Consider the following 7513-nt stretch of genomic DNA (forward strand, 5'->3'; position numbering starts at 1 on the left):
AGTGGATGAGTATCTGGTGCGACATGTCGCACCTAATATGTGTTTAGGTACGACATTTAGGTGCGACACGTCGCACCTAATATCATTTCGCACCAGAAATGTGAATTTGTAATAGTGAAAGTAGTTTATTAAAAAACTTATAAGTTTAAATGTAAGAATATTCACCGATTATAAGGTCGATCCACTGTCAGCATATTATTATTGTAGATATAATATGTATTATATGACGATAATTAAGTGAACATATACAAACCGACATATTTTGTTTTGAAAACATTGCACGGAACTTTCTATTAAGATATGACTATATCACCCACAAATACAAATGTAGATATCACAAGAGACAACATATATCCAGATTAATTCAAATCTAAGTATATATATTTATTTATAAAAAATTTAGTGATATAAGCCACATAAGCATAAGCGTTTGCATTTTAGCCAATGTTTTGTAAATTTTTCTTAAATAGCCAAAAACTATTGTAAATATTTCGTAAATAGTCATATTTTTTAGAAATTTATTCTGCGTTTTTTATTATTTTGATGGCGTAAATAGATTTACGTGGCTATTTACAAAAAATTAACGAAACATTAACTATTTCAAAATTTCTAACGTTTCATATAGCTAAATAGTCACTGGACCCTTTATTTATTATGTACATGCTTCTGGCATGATGGAGAACAAGTACCTCACTATTCATAGAAGTTGATGGAAGCATCCAAAATTGACGCGTCCGTCGTGATGATGTAGAAGATAACGTGTATTTTTCTTTACGGGATATTGGAAGATAACTACCTTGATCTCTTAAAACAAAACAACCATCTCACTACGGTAAAATAAAATATTAACAGATACCATACAATTAAAGGGGAAAAAATCAGAGGTCGTCACCACTATGACAACTTATTGTGCCGAAAGTATCGTAGACAATGACATAAACTGCCATAAAGACGAGAGCTCGACGACTATGAGCGTCCCGCTACCTTCGGAGCTCTGCCCATGCTACCCGTTATTAAATCCCAAACCATCGAGTTTGATACTATCAACAACGAATGAAGCGGAAAAACACGTTGCACCACCGGCCATGACACCGACACACCATCACCGACAAAGAATTTCGCCCACATTTTCTTATCGACAATGCCGCTACACAACGCCACTACCTTTATTCCTCCATCCGCATGAATTTGTCATCCATAATACAAAATCTTTCTTTATTATCCTTCACCGGAGCCGGTGAAGGACATTGAGAGCCAAAAGCCATCACCGCTCCAATTCTCAGTCCCAATCCCAAGTCCAAGAAGAATCAACAGACCGACAAGGCACACTTTTTTCTTTATATGGAAACCGTTTATCACTTTGAACCCATAAAATATGGGAGAAAGTGAAAATTTGAAGGAAAATGAAAAAGGGTAGAGAAGGAAAATGAACATGGGAATATCAAAATTCTTTGTGTGAAAATCAATTTCTCTCTTAATTTTCTCAAGTCAAACAAAACTAGGAAAGCACAATGGATTTTTCTTTTCAAAACATGGTTAATTAGAAGTTATGGCACAAAAGCCAATGTGTTTTTTTTACTATTTATTTATTGTTCATATCACACACGTATATCGATTACATTGAATATTTTAACACAATTAATGAAGAGATTTTACTGATTTGGGGATTAAATTCAAGCCCTTGATAAGTATTACTTGATGACACTTGCACTTGCTTTGTGTGAATTTTCCTTGGAAATTCTCCATCAGCCCTCACATAAAAGTCGCGCGACCTCACAATAATAAGCATAGCGTCATCTAAATTAGATCATTGGGGTAAAAAAAGAAACAGTGTTGTTCATTTTGGTAAATTTCATTTAAATGTTTCAGTCAATGTTATTTGGTTTATTTTTATGACATTAAAATGTGGTTATTCATTTCTTCATTTAAAAAATGCTCTATTGGGACAGTTATTATTTGTGGGTTTAGTTGCTTCTATGCTACTTTTCTCTACCTTTTCTATTTTTTTCCTTTTCTGGTCGGTTTTATCATTATTCCTCCTACTAATCCAACCTGTTATAGATAACATTCAGTGCCAACGAAAGTTATGGTATATATATTAGTATATAATATAAAGACTCTAAACTTTGATAGATGATCAGCATAGAATATATATGGTCCCATCAGAATATAAATCAGTATATATATATGTACAGCTACCTGGAGACAATTTGCTTCATGAAAAACGAATTCAAATTGAAAAAAGCTGAGACTCTGTGGTCCATCTTTCCCCAACTTTGTTCTTGACTGATTCAATATTCATGATGAAAATATTGAAGTATATTCTCCATATATGTTTTGGGATGTTTGAGATCTGATAAAGGTTTATGTTTTAGTCAATATGAATAATTGTTATTTGTTATCATATATGACTTAGTTGATTAACAATAACCTAGGAACTGTAGACTTGTTGGGTATAGAATTTACACTGGTACTAAAGCATGCCTTAAATATATCTCTTAATTTTCTTTTGAGGACTCAAGGGTCTTTTTTATCTTTTTTTTTTTTCCTATCTTTCTAAATTTTCGTTAAAAAATAAATAAAAATCAATGATCTAGTATGGTAATTTTAGCTACAATTTCTTTTAATAGGATAAATGCAATTCATGCTCACTTATCATGTACTTTGAAGCTTGAACGAAAAGATTCTCAAGTATTTTGATGGTTTCCCTTAATAGAATAGCCTAAGGGCATATTTGTAATTACGCTTTGATAATCAGTTGTAACTGATAACTGATATATACTATGCATTTGATCAGAGTTAGTTAATGAGAATTCTCTTTCTCTCTCTAAATCTCATTTTCTCTCTCTAGCTATCATGGTATCAGAGCACGATGCGTCGGCAATGGAGAATTCCTCACCGGCGACAATCGGAGCCTCCTCTTCTTCGATTTCACGATCTGGACCGGTCTTCTTCACGCATTCTTTGTCAGTAAAGCTCACCAACGACAATTTCCTGCTATGGAGTCATCAAGTTCTCGCAGCAATCAAAGGTCATCGTCTGATGCACTTTATCAAGAACGCGTCGAAACCTGTCGAATTTCTTTCAGACACAGACAAAGCTCTTGGAAAAGTCAATCCGGAGTTCGTGGATTGGGAGCAACAAGATCAGCTTCTCCTTTCTTGGCTTCTTTCGTCGATGTCCGAAAATCTTCTCACGAGGATGATCGGATGTGATGAATCAAGCAAGATCTGGTCAAAATTTGAACAATACTTCACAGTTACGACGAAAGCTCGAATTAAACAGCTCAGGAGTCAGCTATCTGCAACAACCAAAGCAAATCTGTCCATGAATGAGTATTTACTGAAGATCAAGAACATCGTTGATCTACTTGGCTCCATTGGTGAAGAAATTTCTACTTCCGCTCACATTGATGCAATCTTTGAAGGCCTCAGTTCAGAATATGATTCCTTTGTCACGTCTGTTGAAACACGAATGGAACCTTACTCTGTCTCTGAGGTTGAAGCTCTCCTCTTAGCTCAAGAGCGTCGAGTCGCCAAACACAACAGCAATCTTGACTCTAACAAACACTCAGCGAATGCAGCAACAATTCAATCCTCTCAGCAACGATCTCAATCTCAATCGCCTCAGATTCAACAGTTCCCTGGCAACAACAACACTCGTGGTGGCTATCGAGGTGGTCGGAGTCAATCTCGTGGCCGTGGCCGTGGTTTCAACAACAACAGCTCAAATCGTCCTCAATGTCAGCTCTGTGGCCGGCTAGGCCATCTAGTTATGCGTTGCTGGTACAGATTTGATCAAAACTTCACCGGAAATGTACAGGACTTTTCACAAACACCTGGCACTGGTCGTGGAATTTCACTGCCGAGTCAATCTCAGGTGCCTCAGGTGTACTTTGGTCAATCTCAATCTCCTTCGGTGTACGCTGGTCACTCTCAACCACATCAGAATGCTTTCGGTCACTCTCCGGCTCCTCAAGCTTTCTATACTGGTACTGGACCCTCCAACTCCCAGTTACCTTGGTCACAAACCTATCTAGCCACTCCTGAGGTGACCTATGACCCGATGTGGTATCCTGATTCTGGTGCAACTACTCATATTACGCCCTCAGCCTCAAATGTGGTCAATCAGAATCAGTACACAGGCTCAGACAAGGTTTTTGTTGGTAATGGTACAGCTCTTTCTATATCTATTACTGGAAATTCAAATTTCATGTCTCGAGGCCAAACTAAGCTATTGAAACTGGATAATATACTACATGTGCCAGACATAACTAAGAATCTACTTAGTGTGTCAAAGTTTACTAGGGACAACCAAGTGTTTTTTGAGTTTCATCCGACTGTGTGTTTTGTCAAGGATCTGAGAACGCATGATGTTCTTCTTGAGGGACGAGTCATCAATGGTCTCTACTGCTTTCCTACTGAGGCAACCAAACTGCTCAGGGATCCCAGTCTTTTCTCTGCTCAACAAGTGCTTTCCTCAACAGCTCTCATGTGCCATGTCAACTCAGCAGCCCAGACTTCTGCACCGAATTCAGGACCCTCAGATCAGGACTCTACCAGAGTTCTCTCTCTTTGGCATGATCGTCTTGGTCATCCTGCATTTCCCATTGTAAAGTCTGTCATGGCTAGCTGTAACAAACTGTCTCCTATTTTGAATAAAGAGAGCTTTGAATTCTGTACTTCCTGCAGCATTGGCAAAATTCATAATCTTCCGTATCCACTTAGTACAACTCAATACACTAATCTATTGCAGCTTGTTCACACGGATCTATAGGGTCCATCACCAGCCTGTTCTGCCAGTGGATACCGGTATTACATTCACTTTGTGGATCATTTCTCCAGGTTTACCTGGATCTATATGCTGCATAACAAGGGTGAAGCCTTTGCTACTTTTCTGCACTTCAAAGCACGTGTTGAACTGCAACTAGGCACTAAGATCAAAGCTATTCAGTCAGACTGGGGTGGTAAATTTAGAGCATTCACTGGCTATCTTACTGAACAAGGCATTGAACACAGGGTGTCCTGTCCCCATTCTCATCAGCATAATGGGTTGGCTGAGAGGAAACATAGGCACATTGTTGAAACTGGTTTGACTTTACTAGCTCGTGCACAGATGTCACTTGATTATTGGGATGAGGCTTTCAGAACTGCAGTGTTTCTAATAAACAGGTTGCCAACACATGTTCTCAAACTTAAGTCACCATTGGAGGTCTTGTTCAAAGCCAAACCAGACTATAGTTCTCTCAGGTGTTTTGGTTGTGCCTGTTTTCCAAACCTGAGACCTTTCAATGCTCACAAGTTGGATTTCAGGTCAAAGATGTGTGTCTTCCTTGGTTATAGTTATAATCACAGAGGTTACAAGTGCCTTGACTCTACTGGCAAGATCTTCATCTCGAGGAATGTCTTGTTTGATGAGAGTACCTTTCCATACACACAACTACTTCTCTCAGACTCTGCAACTCAGTCTCATGCCCAAGACAATTCCTTACCTCCAGCTCTAATTCCAAGGCCTTTATTTGCTGCCTCTCCACCAGCTGGCTCCCCTGATGTCAGAATTCCTCACCCTACTTCCAGCACATCAGTATCAAACCAGATTTTAGGTCCCTCTTCTCCAACTCTGGCTGCCCCCAGCTCAGACTCCTCAGCTCATTCACCACCTGGTATTAACTTGGAGGTTGGTCTGCGGCCTCAGCAAGCCATTGCTCCTCCTGTCAATGCTCACCCAATGTGCACCAGGGCAAAGGCAGGTATTCACAAGCACAGAGTCCTTTTGGCCGCTGTTCATGAGCCTGACACTGTAGTTAAGGCTCTTGCTGATCTTGGCTGGTCCACAGCCATGCATGAGGAGTACAACGCTCTAATGCTCAACAAGACCTGGTCTCTTGTTGATGTTCCCTCTGACAGGAGTGTCATTGGCTGTAAGTGGGTGTATCGTGTTAAAGAACATGCTGATGGCTCACTCAACAAGCTTAAAGCTCGATTGGTGGCAAAAGGGTTTAATCAAACTGCAGGTTTTGATTTCAACGAGACATTTAGTCCAGTTATCAAGTCGGCCACCATATGCATTATCCTCACTCTTGCTCTCTCAAAAGGGTGGCGTATAGATCAGCTTGACATCAATAATGCCTTTTTGAATGACATTCTTACTGAGGAAGTGTATATGCATCAGCCACTTGGCTTTGAAGTACCTGGTTTGGAACACAAAGTGTGTAAGCTGCACAAGGCTTTATATGGCCTCAAACAAGCCCCACGTGCTTGGTTTGAAACTCTCTATGCAGCACTTCGTTCCCTTGGTTTTGAAAGTGCCAAGTCTGACAAATCTCTCTTCATCAAACACACCAAGTCTTCGGCTCTCTATATCTTGGTGTATGTTGATGATATCTTGATCACAGGCACAAGTGCTGAAGAAGTTAAAGCTCTTATTCAGAATCTCCACAAGTCATTTGCTCTCAAGGATCTAGGCGAGCTTGACTTCTTTCTTGGCATACAAGTTACTAAAACTCATGAGGGTTTGTTGCTTACACAGTCCAAGTATATCACGGACCTACTCAAGAAAACTAACATGTTCACTGCTAAAAGTATGCACACACCAATGATTAGTAATCACAGGCTCTCAAAGCACGGTGGTCGACTACTGGAAAATCCTCAAGCTTATCGGAGTACTGTGGGGGCTCTTCAATATGTCACGATCACACGCCCTGAGCTCTCTTACTCTGTCAACAAGGTGTGTCAGTATATGCAAGCTCCAACTGAAGAGCATTGGAAGGCTGTCAAGAGGATACTTCGGTACCTGAAAGGCACTATCAAGAGTGGTCTTCATCTCCGTCGTTGCACTGATCTGAATTTAACAGCCTTCTGTGATGCTGATTGGGGAAATGATCCTGATGATGGACGCTCTACGTCAGGGGTCTGTATTTTTCTTGGTGATAATCTCATTTCCTGGCACTCGAAGAAGCAACCAACTGTGTCAAGGTCAAGCACTGAAGCTGAATATCGTAGCTTGGCTGTCACCGTCGTTGAATTGGCTTGGCTGAAGTCTCTGCTCTCTGAGATTCGCCTGCCACTGACTCGTACCCCTGTCGTGTGGTGTGATAATCTGAGCACTGTCCTCATCTCAGCCAATCCTGTTCTACATGCTCGCACCAAGCATATTGAACTTGACTTGTTTTTTGTCCGGGAAAAGGTGACACGCAAGGAGGTTGATGTTCGTCACGTCCCTGCCCATGCTCAAGTTGCTGATGTCCTGACGAAAGCTGTTCCAAGCAGTCAGTTCGTTGACTGGCGGTCAAGGCTCAGGGTCGAGAATCTGGAGACGCTCAAATTGAGGGGGAATGATAGAATAGCCTAAGGGCATATTTGTAATTACGCTTTGATAATCAGTTGTAACTGATAACTGATATATACTCTGCATTTGATCAGAGTTAGTTAATGAGAATTCTCTTTCTCTCTCTAAATCTCATTCTCTCTCTCTAGCTATCATCCCTGTATTTTTTTTAAATTTTTTTTTATTT

Source organism: Urtica dioica, chromosome 1, assembly GCF_054948205.1.
Source record: "Urtica dioica subsp. dioica isolate 48M chromosome 1, U.dioica_male_clone48M_v1_H2, whole genome shotgun sequence".
In the NCBI taxonomy this organism is placed as follows: domain Eukaryota; kingdom Viridiplantae; phylum Streptophyta; class Magnoliopsida; order Rosales; family Urticaceae; genus Urtica; species Urtica dioica.